The sequence below is a fragment of the Megascapheus bottae genome, chromosome 10 (assembly GCF_031878675.1).
Source record: "Megascapheus bottae isolate mThoBot1 chromosome 10, mThoBot2.hap1, whole genome shotgun sequence".
Classification (NCBI taxonomy): domain Eukaryota; kingdom Metazoa; phylum Chordata; class Mammalia; order Rodentia; family Geomyidae; genus Megascapheus; species Megascapheus bottae.
Genome location: NC_143518.1, coordinates 43,599,483 through 43,615,677, shown reverse-complemented (window position 1 = coordinate 43,615,677; position 16,195 = coordinate 43,599,483). Strand labels below are relative to the sequence as shown.

The 16,195-nt window shown below is 45.3% G+C and overlaps 1 long non-coding RNA gene and 1 pseudogene across 1 annotated transcript; one reads left to right on the top strand and one right to left on the bottom strand.

Moving 5' to 3' along the window:
- Positions 1-5,828: 5,828 nt before the first annotated feature.
- LOC150058363 (uncharacterized) lies at positions 5,829-15,989 on the bottom strand. Its single transcript, XR_016536873.1, has 4 exons — positions 15,815-15,989; positions 14,504-14,815; positions 10,525-10,630; positions 5,829-6,233 (listed from the first exon to the last, which is right to left on the bottom strand). It is a non-coding gene; the product is annotated as an uncharacterized LOC150058363 (long non-coding RNA).
- LOC150058364 (alpha-1,3-mannosyl-glycoprotein 4-beta-N-acetylglucosaminyltransferase-like protein MGAT4E) lies at positions 6,425-8,043 on the top strand (annotated as a pseudogene).
- Positions 15,990-16,195: the final 206 nt, after the last annotated feature.

Genomic DNA, 16,195 nt, shown 5'->3' with positions numbered 1-16,195 from the left:
TTCCTCTGCATTTTGGCCTTGGCACACCCTGGGGGTGGCTGTATTTGTTTGTGATGTCTTCCTTGCTCTGCCCAAGTTCCCTCCTTTCTTCCCCTCCCCATCCTTCCTTCTCCACCCCCATCCCAGCCCCTCAGCTCCGCCCCAAGTTCTGAGGTGTTTCTGAATAGTGTTCATCCTGTGGGAAGGCCATCTCAGTCCCATCTATACACAAAGCAGTAGCCAAGTCTCAAGACCAGCTCCCAGTCCCTGAGGCCACCTGGTTGCTGGGCCAAAAGGAGCAGTGGTGTCAGTAGCAAAAATGCTGTGATCCTCAGCATTGTGTAGAATTCTTGCCATGTTGTGGGGGGAGGGCAGACAGGGGAGAAGGTCAAGACCTTCCCGCTTGTTTACTGTCTTTTCACAGGCTGAGCAGAGAACCACACATTACAGACAGGCTTTGGTAGGTACGCTTCCAGCATTCCTGCAGTGATGAGGGAGACCACACAGGGGCAGTATGGAGCTAGGAAAATGGATGGAGCACCTACTGGAAGGCCAGGTATGCTATTTCGTGTGTATCTGGAGAAACGTGTTATGAATTCCAAGACACAGTGCAAGGAGAGGGAAGAGGACAGGGCACAGGAGAGGCAGGGAGGTCTTAGTTCACACTGCTACCATTAATATTGCAGACTGGGTATTCTTGATCAACAGCAGAAACGTGATGTTACTGTTTAGAGCCTGAGAAATTCAAGATGAGGAGCCCAGGGCTCTGCTCCTCACGAAGGCCAGCGTGTTGCTGCATCCTCACATGGCAGAGGGGGAACAAATATACTCCCTCCACCTCCTAAAGAGGGTGTGTGTGTGTGTGTGTGTGTGTGTGTGTGTGTGTGTGTGTTGGAAATTGAATCCAGATCCCTCCCCACACCCAGTCTCTGCCACCCCTCACCTACCCAGGTACCTCCTCCTTTCTGTCAGGCCTGGAGTCTGACTTTGGTTTCCCTGGTGCACAGGCTAATCCATCTGAGCTTCTCCTCTTCAGTTCAATGCCATCATCTCAATTAGCCACTTCTGGTGCTTTGGAATGCTAACTGTGTGATGGTCCCGGGGAGAACACACAAACCACTGGACACTTGTGTCCTTGTTTTTGTGTATTGCTACAACATCTGGCTACTAGTGTTTGTCACCATTTATCACTGTACTTTTGGCTTGATATTTCTCTTTTCCCCCTGCTATTGCTCCACTCACAAGCCTTCCCTCACGTCACCCCATTCCCAGTGGCAAGCTGTGGCTAGAGGGAGGGGCAGTCTCTTGTGCTTAGCACCAAGTACGGGATAGATAACTCACCATTTGTTAAAAGGGATTGACACTATATTCTTAGTGTCTCATGTTTCAGGTCCAGCCACAGGTCCCCATAGGCCAAATAATAAGGCATGGCAGAGTCAGGAAAAGATTTATTACATGGCACAGATAGACCATAGAATTTCTTCAATGTATGGTCAGAAAGAATTGGGAGAGGGGATGAAAAAGATATGCATAATGAAAACATCCACAGTTCCTCACAGGTGTAGCCTGGCTAGCCATTATCTCAGTCTTGGTCTCTGAAGACCTTCCCCTTTCACCACTGAAAGTGGGCTAGAACAAGCCAGGCACTGCTGGCTGGCAGGTGGCAGGTAGCAGTTGGCAGGACAAGGTTGGTCTGTCCTGAACTTTTGTTCTTTTGTAGCAGTTCTACTTTTTGACATGGGATGTTTATTCCTGGTTAATCCTGCCTTTCCTAGAGTTCAGGGCATTGCCAAGTGGCTGCAGGAGGGAATGACTTCCCTCAAAGGGCACAGATGCAAGAGGGAGGGGCTGCCCAGATGCCCAGCTTTGTGTACATATGTGCATATAATGTACATATGTCCATACTTTTCTATGAGTGTACTGCACTTACAAATCAAGAGCACATTATATACAACAGGGCACAACACACTGAAGTTTACTATACAAAAAATATACTTGGGGAAAAAACAGCTGTATACATTTTGGGGCAACAGTTATACATGTTATTTACCAAAGAGTTCTTTTTCTTAAAGGGCCAATATTTAAATTGTAAGTATATGTTTGATGTAGTCCCACATGGTTGCTTATATCCATAATCTCAACTACAAGGGAAGCAGAGGTAGGAGGATTGAGGTCTGAGGTCAATCCTGGGCAAAAGGTTATGGCCCCATCTAAAAAATAACCTAAAACAAAAAATGCTGGATGCAGGGCTCAAGTGGTAGAGCATTTGCCTAGTAAACATAAGATCCTAATTTCAGAGAAAGAAGAGGAAGTAGATAGAAAAGGAGGAGGAGGAGGAGGAGGAAGAGGGGGAGGGGGAAGGAGAAGGAGGAGGAGGAAGGGAAAAAGGAGAAGAGGGAAGAAAAAGATAGCATGTAGATTTTTTTTAATGCTCTGAAAAACAGAATCTACTACAGGTGGAAGATAAAATGATCATAGGTGGAAGGAAGAGACAGTAACCTCTCTGCCATGACAGAGAACATAAATGAATAAAGACTAAAGATACTAGTTCATGAAGACCCTTTCAAGGACTTTTGCTGTAGAGTGGGACAGAACTTAAAATATGGACTCAGGAAAACAATTTTCTTTTTGCCTTCTCTCTGCGCCCCCCCCCCCCCGCCATTGAGAGTTTATGGATCTGCTTGTTCAACGTGATAGGAACAATCTGAGAGGGAGAAGCAACATACAGAAGAGGAAGAAAGACACAAGGGTGAAGCCTGAAGGTAAGAGGAGTGGGAGTCTGGCCACAGAGGTCAATGGCACTAACAGAAGAGAAGGAGAGAATGAATGCTGAGGTAGAGATGAAGGGAAATGAGGACACAGTAGGGGCTGGGGCACAGTCAGCAGTTGTATTGGTTGTTAAAAAGATAATGTAGAGAGAGAGAGAGAGGAGAGAGAGAGAGAGAGAGAGACAGAGAGAGAGAGACAGAGAGAGAGAGAGAGAGAGAGAGAGAGAGAGACAGAGAGAGAGAGAGAGAGAGAGAGAGAGAGAGAGAGAGAGAGAGAGAGAGAGAGAGAGAGAGAGAGAGACAGACAGACAGACAGACAGACAGACAGACAGACAGAGAGGGAATATTTCAGGCACTGATGTCTCATGCCACCAGTCTGAGATTTGGTTTGAAAGTCCATGACAGTCTTATCTCCAATTAATCACCAAAAAAGCTGGAAGTAGAGCTATGGTTCAGGTAGTAGAGTGCTAACCTTGAGCACAAAAAATCAGGGACAGCACCCAGGCCCTAAGTTCAAGCCCCAGGATAAAGACACACACACACACACACACACACACACACACACACACACACACACACACACACACACACACACACTACAGAAACTAAAAGCATTGCCCAAGAGCAAGGGGATGGTGGAGCTGATTAAAAACACAAGGCCCTGAGTTCAGGGTCCAGTAGATCGCACTGCTGCTGGTCTTCAGAGTGAATGATCATTACTAGGCCCTGATTGTGAAGTATGCACATATCCCAGGGGAGTCCTGGACATGTGTCCCTCTGATGCCAGGGCCAGAAGTGGGACATATGAGAAACATCACAGATGGAGCCAAGTTCAAGGGGAGAGAAGTCCAGGGACCTCAGAGTGCCTAGCCCAGACTCACTCTCATCCTCTGTTCAAAACTCCAAAGGAAACTGGCCCTGATCATCCCAGTTCTCCTTATCCATTTGATCTCTTTCTGTCTCCTTCTCCCTCCCTCATCCATAAGCCTGTCAGATTCAGAGCTGAATATAAACCAATGGTCAATAGCATAGGAGAGACAAAGGGGGACAGAGTTATATTCAGTCTATAAAATCGGTGTGACTGTGATTGCAGAGCCTTGAAATTCAGAGTTCGCATCCATATGTTCATGGTCTAGAGAAGTCTATTTCCTTTCCACATAGGCTTCTTCCTGAATCACCTAGGTGACAAACCATCTCTGCTTAAGGAAGCAGAAAAGGTTTAATCTGTAAAGTCTTATTACTATATATGTTTTATAAGTCTTGTTTGAAAAGTATGACTCAACGAGAAAAGTAGCTTCACTTCTACCAGCCCACTAACTTGAAATGCATCCCTGAGAATGCACTTGAGCTAAGCCTGGAGACAGGGTAGGGGTCTCGGCTATGGCAGTTCCCCTGGATGAGACTTGTGACAAGGAAGTGAGTGATGTGTCAATGTCCTGGCCACCCTTGTTATTGGGGTATTTCTTCTGTGTAGTTGCAGATGAGGTGATTACTTCTGAGGTGCTCCGTGGCTCCCAAGCCCCATGTGTCTCACGTGAGTTGATGGATGCATTTGTGGTTATCCTTATTTATGAATACAAATAAATTACATTGCAGGCTGTGTTTCATGAGGCGCTCGTAGATGGTGGTAGTTGTATGAACAAGACTTAGTGCCGTTCTGACTCGGCACTTCTATTCAAACTGGAAGGTAGAAAGTATTGCTCTGCAAGATGATGTCACTGGAAGCTACGCACCTTCCTGAAGGTTCTGCCCTATCTAGATAGCAACATGGAGTAATGCTGAGCAGGGCCTACATGTGCTGCTCACAGGCCTCCTTTCTTCAGGCAGAGAAAAAGGCTTACATCCCATCTGCTTCCTAAGCTTAGGCCTAACTTAATGATCATGATGTCAGACAGACTATTAGGGATGGGGTGGGTAAGGACAGAAGAGAAAGTGTAGGCCTGGGCAAGAGGAGAAAAGTCCTCTAATTGTATGTGTTGACTTCTTGTTCTAGGAAACCTATCCCAAAGCAGATACAATGTGGTATCCCAGCAGGCACAGCTTTGTGACTGCAGTGGGCGTCCTACTCCTGTGGCTCTTCATCACTTTGAAACTCTTTGACAAACCTGAACATAGTCAAAACCTGGTGATTATTAAAGACCAAGTTGTGACGTAGTTTGCAAACTGGGAATGGAGGGTGGGTGGGGATGTAGAGGCCAGGCAGGTTCACCCAGTGCAGTTTGGCTTTCCTCTTTGTTCTACTTGTCTACCTGAGAGAAGGAAGCTCTAGGGTGGTTTGGAGTGTGGACCTGAACCCCGTGGTCCATAAAGAAGCTGCTCTTATTCCCCATACTTTTAAGTTAAGGGAGAGAATGAATACTAATTGAGCCCTGGATCCTTCCATCAATAGCGAGGCATCCTCAGAATAGACTGGATTTGCTTTGGGAAGGATAATTCAGTCTTTTCCCCCTGGAGAAGCTTATGCAATGTCACTGGGACATTCTCTTCTTCTGTGAAAGGAGGTACATTTTTTTTTTTTGCTTTTTCTACCATGCCAGGAGAACAACCATAACAGTAAAAAGAGCCTAAGGCCACTAGAAGATTGGCATGCCATCACCTTGAAATATTTAGGAAAAAAACAAAAGAGAAGAAAGGATGAGTGCTAAGGGAAGGGGAGGAGTGGAGTTCCCCAGGGGAAGTAGAGTAAGATAGCTAAGGAAGAAAGAAAAAAAGGGGGGGGGAAGAGAAGAGGCAGAACTATACCCTGCAAATTTGAATCTCATGAACAGTTCTTTACTCTTTACCCAAGATGTTCACATGTCAGAATTTGGAGGAAGAAGGGGGAAAGTTGTTTGTTGCAGTAGGAAAATAAAACCAATGTTAACCCCACTTCTGAACATGTACTTGCTAGTCTCATCCACAGAACATATTCATATTGAATAGACAAAGAATATGACTTGCCTAACTTTATGTAACTTAATATGTGAGGCTGCAATTATAATGGCATCCTGAACATGGGAGATTGTATAGCCTTATGACACAGAAATATGAAAGGAAAGATACTAAACCCTTAAAAAAGAAAGAGCTGTGGTTGAGGTTGTTTATATGCATGTATATGAAAAGGAAATCAAATAATAAATGAAATGCATGACTATGAAAAAAGCATCACTGAATTATTGAAGGGAAAATAGTAACTAAGAAGGTGCAGGCACTAGATTAGATAGAGAACATTTGGGTATGAAGCAGGTCTTGGAGTCACATAGTTCAACTCCCTTAGCTCTATGGATTTAAAACCAAACTGCAATAGAAGATCACATAGCCAGTGACAGAATTGAAGAGAACTGTAGACTCCTCGGCTGAGGATACAACTCTGGTAGGGTACTTGCCTAGTGTGCTTGCCAGGTTCAATCCCCAGCACTGCCAAAACAAAAGGACTTAGGCTCCTGATTTCTGCAGGGGAAGTCTTCTTTTAATGTCTTCTTCAAAGGAACACTTTTGAAAGATGAGCTGGGTAGAAAAGAAAGGTAAGTATAATCGCTACGATCCAAGTTAATACTCACTGAGTACTTGAACTATGTGCCTCAAATTTAGAAGTTCAATGACTCAGAGAAACCCACAGGGACTCAGCATCACATAGCTAGTACTGACTCCAATATGCATACATGTCTCTTGACTTCACTGAAATGCAGATTCTGACAATGGGGCTGAGATTCTACACATCTAATAAGCTTGAAGTTGAAGATGATACTGATAAGTTATGGAGCACACTTAAGAGAAACAAGGATGGGGCCGGGAGTTTGGCCTAGTGGTTAAAGTGCTTGCCTGGCATGCATGAAGACCCAGGTTCGATTCCTCGGTACCACATACATAGAAAAAAGCCAGAAGTGGTGCTGAGGCTCAAGTGGTAGAGCTCTAGCCTTGAGAAAGTCCAGGGACAGTGCTCAGGCCCTGAGCTCAAGCCCAGGACTGGCAAAAAAAAAAAAAAGAGAAACAGGGATGCAAATATCCCTTCTGCCAAAGAAAAATAAGAAATGGGAGAGGGGAGGGAGACAGGAAGTCCTAAATGGCACTACTGCCCTTTGTCTAGAGAGTCTCACTATTTTAGCCCAAACTTGCAATCTCCCTGCCTTAGCTTCCTCAGTGCTAGAATGACAAGCCTCCTCCACCATACCCAGCATCCTTAATCCTAGGGTAATCCTCACCACCACTGCCTACTGACGACTGTCCATGCTCTCCTCCTTCTTAGCATGGCTGACAGTGGGGATCTCTTCCACATCACAGCAAAATCGAAGCAACTGAGAACCAGCTGAGAAGAAACATCTCACAGTGTTGGTCCACTTAGCAGATGCCAACTTCACCCGGCTCCAAAACACTGTGGCCAAAACTCAAGACTCTACAGCCCAGAGATCTTGGCAGGGAAGTTGCTCCTGATCTATACTCCCCCGATGCCTACCCCACTGTGGATGGCACCCAGAATGAGATCTCGCAAGGCCAGTTCTACTCCAAGCAGAACACAGACTATGCCTTCCTCATGAACTTTGCCCAAAACCTCTCCACTTATTTCCTGCTAATAGAGGACAATGTCTTCTGTCACCCGCATTTATTCAACGGTGGCCGCCATGAAACCCAACTCGTGGGTGCTCCTGGAGTTCTCTAACATGGGGCTCCTGGGCAAGCTCTTCCACAGCAGGGATCTTCCATTCTTGGCCCAGTTCCTCCTCCTATTCCACAAGGAAAAACCCCTGGACAGGCTCATCCTTCACTTTCGTACTCGCCTGCTCCAGAAAACCCCTCTCCTTCACAGACCATTCCTCTTCTATCACAGGTTATACCAGCACCCCTATGGTGTCAAAAATGCCACAAATATTCAGGAAAATCCTGATGGTCCTCACATCCTCCCTGCAGCTGTTTTCACGGACATGAAGGTTTCTGATGCTCATCCACCCTGCGAAGCTCATCCACATTGGATGAGTTGTTTCTTTGGACTTACAGTGTTAGCAGAGGGAACCACTTGACAGTGCTTTTAAGCCATCCAGCAACCCTGACAAGAGTGTAAGTGATAACAGGTGCCATTGTGGATGGAAAGTATGCTCTACGGAAGGGACAGGTGGAGCTAGGCTACGACCCTGAGGGAAGGCCTCAATACTGTGCCAACTTTGTCCTGCTGGGCCATCTCCAGCAAGGGTTGATGGATCGGGAGATTCTTTCAGAAAGTCTGAGGGAGCTCGTGAGCTGTGTGAGGGTGGTGGTGAATGCTGAACAGGATGGTGGTCTCATAATTAGACACATTTACCTCTGGAAAGAAAATGCCAAATGAAAATGAAGCTTGAGAGTTAATGATAAGTCAGTATATGACCATTTAAAAGTGCAAAGCCATTTTGTCCTAACCTGTAAGAGTGACATGGGGGCAGACAATGAATGAAAGGCAGCAAGAGAAGAATCCATCTTTCTTTTGGTCCCACCCATTCCTTTTTTTATCTAAATGGATGACTCTTTAAGACAAATATAGCTTAATCTAATTTGGGGAAAGATCTGGGTCAGGCCCAGAAATTTTACATTTCTGGGATGTTTCCTTCAGCTCAAATACTCTGTGTATGTGTGTTCATGTGTGTATACATGCAGGTAAGCATGTCTGTATGTTCACAGATAGAGATAGGGAGGTGGTAATATGGTAAAGGGATGAATAGGGGAATCCTTTGGGAGGTGGGTGGTTAGGAAAGAAAACGTCAGGGATTTGCACATGCTAGGCAAATGCTCTACTACCAAGGCATATCTCAGCCCATGGAGGGAGCCGAAGAAGGGAAATTACAGACATGAGCCACCTTGCCAACACCCAGTATATATACATATATATAATGCATATATACACATATAGATATGCATACATTACAGATTACATAAAACTTCATAAGCCCAGGGGATTGCTCAGCCTTATCCTACCTAAAGCCAGTGACTCCTGCTGCATTACCTAGTGCAACCAAAGGCAATGCACTAGCAAGAAGCTCCCTCCATCCTTGCAAGGTGAATTCTGAGAAACCTCACTGGAGTCACCTCGAAGCTGCTAGCAGGGCCTGGCTCCTCCCCTATTTATGATCTCTGTCATCACGCCTGACTTCTGACCTTCCATGCTCAGATCACCCCTTCTGGGGGTGTGACTTTCCCTCACCCAGAGAAAAGACTAAGGACTAAGGTCATCTCAGGCAGATGTGGAGGCTCAGGTGTTCTCTGTCTGTCATTAGAGACAGAGATTGACCCTGGGCAATCTGAATGGTAGCTCCTGTGGGTGTGGGGGCAGTGAAGGGAGAGTACAAGCCCCTTTTCAGGCTGGTCCATTAACTGTCTTCCCTGATGGTCTCCCCCCTTCTCTGTCTCTCTCTCTCTGTCTGTCTGTCTCTGTCTGTCTCTGTCTCTCTCTGCCTCTCCCCCTCTCTCCCCTCCCTCCCTCCCTCCCTCCCTCCCTCCCTCCCTCTCTCTCTCTCTCTCTCTCTCTCTCTCTCTCTCTCCCTCTCCCTCTCCCTCTCCCTCTCCCTCTCTCTCCACATCCTTTTATCAAAGTAAACGTTCTCCTGGCTTGCCAGGTGGGAATGGAGAGTAGTATTTTGTCCCCGGTATCCAGTTCCCACCGAAAGACAATGCTAGAAAGTCCATCTTCTCTTGAATACCGAGGAGTCCACACAGACGAGGTGACCACTGTGAGACTGTAGACCCCTTGCCTTGCCCTACCTCCAGCAGTAGCCTTTTTTTTTTTTTGTAAACTTTTTCCTTTCAGGTTTTTCATCCACCAAACTGCTGAGCTCCTACCAAATGCCAAGTCCCTGGAAGGAGGATCTCAGTGCGAAATGTCACCTCCTCCGTGAAACCCTGAGGCTCTTGGGAAGAAGTAAGTGCTTCTCTGGTGACAGGTTCAGCGGGAAATACAAAGGCTCTGGTGCCTCTCAAACTGGAATTTCAACCTTGGCTCGATTTATTAGCTTAAAATGACCTTAAAATGGTTTTAATCACCCTGATCCAGTATCCCATACCTGTAAAATAAGGATTCCACCTACCACGCCAGGTTGGCACATGAATTAAAGACACTCAGGGGACCTTGGCTCAAGTGCTAAGTCCTCAATGTTTGCCGTGCATGGCACCCTCCACCACCCTCTCAAAGGGATCTCTTGAATGGACCCATTGCCCCAGGATCCTTTTTACACTCTATGATGTTTCCTGGGACTCCAGGCCAAATTGCACACTTGGCCCTGCAATATAAACTGCCCTGGAAACTCTGCCATGGGTCAGAACAGAGAGCCTCAGACAGGCCCAGGCAGGGTGAATATCTCTACTGATGCCCCAGGCAGATGGGAAAGGCCCATTTGTCCCCCCATTGACAGGGCTGCATGATTCTCCCCTTTCTGGTTGGGCTGCTGTAGGAATCCTGAGCATTCAAACTACACTACTGTCACCACAGGATTAAGAGATGGGACAGAGAAGCTGGGCATGGAAGCTCACACCTGTAATCCTAGCTATCCAGGAGGCTGAGATCTGAGGATCACAGTTCAAAGCCAACCCCACACTAAGGAACTTGAGACTCTTATCTCCAATTAATCACTAGAAAATGGGAAGTGGGGCTGTGGCTCAGGGGTAGGGCAGTAGCCTTGAGCTGAAGAGCTCAGGGACAGCACCCAGGCCTGGAGTTCAAGCCCCATGACCCACAAAAAAAAAAAAAAAGATGGGACAGAGACAGAAGTCTTGGTTTCTGAGGTTTTCTAGGGGTATTATTACCTCCATTCAGGAAGGTAATGGGTACATGGGTGCTTACCCAGTAGAGGAAGCCAAGGGGTAGGGTGATGTGTTCGAGATATGTGAAACCATCGCCCCTCTAGGATTCCAGATGTTCTTATGTGCGAGATGTCTCCACGGGGTTGCTGTGGCAATTCAATGAGATTATGTATACAATATTATATATAAATATACTATACAGTATATATATATACATACTTAGAACCTGTAAGGCAAGAAATACATCACACTGGGTCATGATACCACCCACTTTAAAGTCCTTCAGTGGCTTCCCCATAGGTATTGGAGTAAAAGTACTTTTAACACAGCCTACCACCTCACCTCATCACTCACCCTCTGAACCACGTGGTTCATAAAGCATATGGGCCTAGCATATGTTTGCCCTGGGTCTTTTACATATCATATTTCCTGGGCTGGACCATCTCCATCTAGCTAACCAGCTTCAGTGACACATTCTCAGAGAGACCTTCTCTGACTCCCACCCACTCTTCCTATTTGACAAACTAACCCCACTAGCTCGAGGCTAATAAACTAAAAAGGGCTCCAGGATCAGGAATGAGGGTTATCCCCTAGTGGGATGCTCTGGAACAAGGCAGTCCAATGGGCCAGGATCTGCTGCCTCCTTTCTGGTTGTTGCTGCATGAAATCCTTTATAAGACTTTGCCAGGGGGCCTTTTTAAAAGTAGAGGTACCCACAGCCCTCTAAGGAGCCTATCCAGTCTTGATGAGGAAAAATGGATAAGACTCTAGGAGATTAGCAAGAAATGAAGGATTGGGGAGATGTGGAAGGCCTCCAGATCAGAAGCCATCATCCTTCAATCTCTTCCTCCTTTTCAAGATTCTATGTCCTTAGAGTCCATAGGGACAGACACAGGATGTTCTTAACTGAAGATTGTGTGTTCTTAACTGAAGATCTACACAAAGTCCTTCCAAAGGAAGACATTACCTCACTAGTCTCTACTTCTCAGATTCAGAGATAGGTCTTTTCCCATGGGCTACACTGTACTTTGCCCTTCAAGACTGAGGACTTGGGAGAGGAAAGCCCACATGTTCCCTTCCAACTCTGTCATCACCTTCACCTTGGACTTCAGACCTCCAGAACTATAAGGGAATGCTATTGTGCCTTAAGCCACCTAGTTGATGACGTCACCTTCCAAATAAAATGAGAAATTTAGAGAACATCTCATGTGGTCCCTGGCAGAGTTGCTCACAAACTTCTCTCCAAGTTCCATCAACTGCTAAGTTCTGTGATCACAAACATTTGATTCTCTTCATTGTCACCTCACTGCACTGCAGAAGCATTATTTTTCACCTAGATGACCCCTGCCTGCCTTGAAATGAAACTGCTGAGCACTTGTTTCAGGTGAGGTTTCCCAAGTCCTGAAATTTTGGGCTATGGTAATTTTATGGTTGGGGACATGCCAGGACACCCTCACAGTAGTTTCAACAACTGAATGTGTCTCTAAATATTCCCAGATATCCCTTAGAAAGGCAAAATTGGCCCCAACAAGGAACAACTGCTCTAAAAACGGATTGTGTTTAAATGTAAATACTTGAAAACCACTGAATATTACATATGGAAGTTCAAATACTTGAGCCACAACACCATTTCCAGCCTTTTCTGAGTAGTTTATTGAAATAAGAGTCTCACAGACTTTATTACCTGAGCTGGCTTCCTGAGAAGGTCACCTTGGAGCTTAAATACCCATGGTGAGACTCCCATGTTGCAAGGAGGGCAGAGCAGATTCATGTGGGCTGAGGAAGCTTGGGGACCAGTGTGTCAGGCCTGCAATCCAGTGAGAGCAACTCCGGGACAGTGCCCAGGCCCTGAGTTCAAGCCGTTATCTGTCCAGATGAGATGACCTCTAAACATAGGTACAATTTGACAAAGGCTATCTCCTTTGTATATTCTGATATAAAGCCTAGTAAACAATGAGGGCTGACTTTCTTTTGGGGTTGACAATGAAGCGTTCAATGTCCAAGCAGTAGTGGGGATTAATAAAAAGGAACCACAGCAAAATATAAGGGGAAAGGGGCCACATTCATCTTCACAATAAATGTTGATATCATTCCCGAGCAAAGGCTCTCAAACCTGAGATGAGTTCAGAGTAATGTGTGTCCAAGTACTTGGTTAACTTCTGTTAACTTTTAAAAGCAAAAAGTACTGTAGATAATTAGGTGAGCCATGCAACCAAGCCTCTCTTGGGTACTTGTATACTTTCTTGAATGAGAGAAGCAGCTGGCTTCACTGATCAGTATATGTGCATCTATAGTCCTATGTCACCATGGCAGATACTGCTCTGGTAGTGCAAGGAGGGGAAGAAAGAGAACCCCTAGGTAGGAAAGACTGCCAATGAAGAAGGAATATGATACTGTAAAACTGGGGGGTGGGGAGTAGGAGCTAGGATATGGATGCACCCTGGACTAGGAAAGAGGCATGCTGCATTATGAGGGGACAACACTGGTGTCCTGAGTCACGTGACTGTACTTATCCCTGCATCCCTTTATTAGCACAGAGAAGGCAGCACAAGTCATGCCTGGGCCAAGGCTGGTTCTCATATAAGAGCTTTTACAGCTGGGGTGAAGCTGAGTCTCCACCCCTGCAGTTATTCATGGGAAATCCATCCCAAAGCTACATAGAAAGTGTTCTTGTCATCTAAGCAATTTCAGCCAATGGGTCCAATCTCAGAGTCTGCACAGCCCAGAAACCTGTTGCCCACATCCCTGGTGAAGACTACATTCTCAAAGATGAACATGTCAAGTCACCAGCCAGTGCTCTTGCAGACTGACCGAAGGGTTAGGATGGCTGCCAGCAACCATCCTGGAGGGAAGAAAAAGCTGCAGGGAAAGGGACCATAGGAATGTCAAAGCTGAGCTGGCTCACACACCTCTCATCACATCATTCTACTGATACCTCTCATGGCTCCCTGGGAAAGGAAAGAAGTGTGGCCATGAGCTGGATATAGACGAGGATGCAGGATGCCTCTTCTGGTGCCCTGAAGCTTCAGATCTTGAAAGCAGCTAATGGCTGATGACTTCCCCACTGCTCTCCTGGGACTGTAGACCTGACACACTGGTCCTCAGGCTTCCTCAGCCAGTGTGAATCTGCTCTGCCCTCATTTCAACATGGCAGCCCCACCACAGGTATTTAGCCCCAAGGTGACCTTCTCAGGAAGTGTTCCCTGACCAAATAATCAAAAAACAAACAACAAAAAAAACCCTGAAGAACTGAGCATAAGTGACACATAAACCATGCTTTTACACGCTCACACATGCTGGTAAAACCACTATCATAATGAATAATCGATCACTTCTAGAAAGTTCTGCGTGCCACTTCTACTTTTTAACTTATCTTCTGAAATTTTCTTATTATTTCCCTCCATTGGTATATCTCCATGTACAGGACAGTAATTGGTATAGAATAGGAACTCAGATATTTATTAAAATGGCCAAGAGGAGATCTGGCTTTGATCTGTTTTATCGTCGTCATAAATACACTAGACTTACCTTAAAAAGAGGAAAATCCAGCTCCAGAACTTGGAATGTAATCCTCAGGATCTTGCAACCTCCCATCTACATGACTTTCCTCATCATTGGGAGAAAGCCCCAGTGTAGGCACATGTTCAACACAGATTACTGTAATTTCCTCTATGTGAGGTGCTGGCTCTCACTCTTCCCACCCATACTTTTAAAAACACAGCTGGACATCAGTGATGAATGCCTACAACACTAGCCACTTGGGAGGCTTACATCTAAGGATCACAGTTCAAACCCTGCAGGGAGGAGAAAAGTCTGCATAATTTTTTGTTGTTATTATTGGTCATAGGGCTTGAACTCTGGGCCTGGGCACTGTCCCTGAGCTCTTCAGCTCAAGGCTAGTGCTCTACCACTTGAGCCACAGCGTCACTTAGTCTGTCACTAAGTCTATGTAATTCTTATCTCCCATTAAGCATCAAAAGACAGAAGTGGAGCTGTGGCTCAGATGGTAGAGCACTAACCTTGAATGAAAATTGCTTTAGGGACAGTGCCTCCTCTGTTTCTCCAGGCTTCTTTCATGGCTAGAGCAATCCTCTGGTCCCTGTAGAGATGAGTAAATACTGCCCTGCTGTGATGAGCTGCCAGAAAGCTTTAAGGGGTTTCAGTTAAGGAGTCTGATGTCCTTCAAGTTGAAAACGTTCTCTGTAAGAGCAAGAACTAGTTTGTTTTCTTCTTCTTGAAGTATATAATACACAGCAGGGCAGATGAAATAACAGGTTGTCTCATGAGATTTTTTTTTAAACTTTCTGTCCACATCTTTAGAAATTGTTTTTCTGAAATAAAAAGAACTGCATTTGATTAGTTGAGCTGATAAAATTCAAAAGGAAGAACATGATTCTTCCCAGTGTCCTTTTCAAATAACAGGAAATTTCCAGAAACACTACTCAGCCAGGAGTCACTCCTGGCCCTGGACCCAGCTGTTCTGTAGCCAGGCTTCCCCTAGTGTTTTTAAGACCTACACAAATGTCACTTAAGGATAGCCTGCCTTTTAGGGTTTTGAATGAATGAGGGAGGCAATACTTGAGGCAGTGTAGAGGGATCTGGGTCCAACGACCCCTCAGCAAGCTTTTGCCACATTATCTTGGTCTACAGGAAGCAATTTAGGATGATGTGAACCTTTTTGAAGTGGAAAGGCAAAAGATGTGTAAAAGACTTCATTGCTAATCTCTGTTCTAATTCTAGTGGCCATTTGTTATGAAGTAAAGAATGATTTGGTGCTCAGGGGTTACTTTCAATGGTCTATGGATCCAGACCAATGCTGAAGTTCCTGCTCATATTACTCTGTATTCTATCTTTCCATCACATCTCCAGCTTATTAGTTATGGTGCAACTGGCTATAGGTTTCCTGAAAGGGGAAGAAGAACTGAATGAACTAGGGCACCTACAATGAATGCCTTACCTACTCAACATCCACTGCACAATTTTTTCTTTATCTCTCATTAGGTCCACGTTTGGTAACATACAACACATTACACTGTATCCTGAGAATCCGTGACAGGCCGTTTGCGTATGAGACTACAACCTAAATAGGAAGCCAGACTCAAAGCCAGTAGCATGTGATTTTTTAAAAAATAGCAATAATCACATTATGTGTTCCAGTCTTGGTCCTGTGGTACGGACCCTACCACCTTAAATACCACCACAGAAATCCCCTTGGCCTCCAAAGTTCTGATAGGGCTCTTGTTTGGTTTTCCTCCAGAGTGGAACTGATGCCCCAGAGACTTATAGATTAGAAAAGATATCCATTCAAGCTTGGATTTTACTATGCTTACCTAATAATCTCCTGAGGCCTTTTAAACTTGCCAAGATACTGCTTTAGCATTGTGCCTCATGGTCCTAAATCTAACAGGGGCCAATTAGTATCTAAAAGAAGAATACAAATTTATTTTACAGCAACACAAACATTTTTTTTTCCCAAAGGAGAGGATAGTTTGTTTGTATGTATGTATGTATGTATGTATGTATGTATGTATGTATGTATGTATTTATTTTGCCAGTCCTGGGCTTGAACTCAGGGCCTGAGCATTGTCCTTGGACTTTCTCAAGGCTAGAGCTCTTCCACTTGAGCCTTAGCACCACTTCTGGCTTTTTTTTTCTTCTATGTATGTAGTACTGAGGAATCGAACCCGGGTCCTCGTGCATGCTAGGCAAGC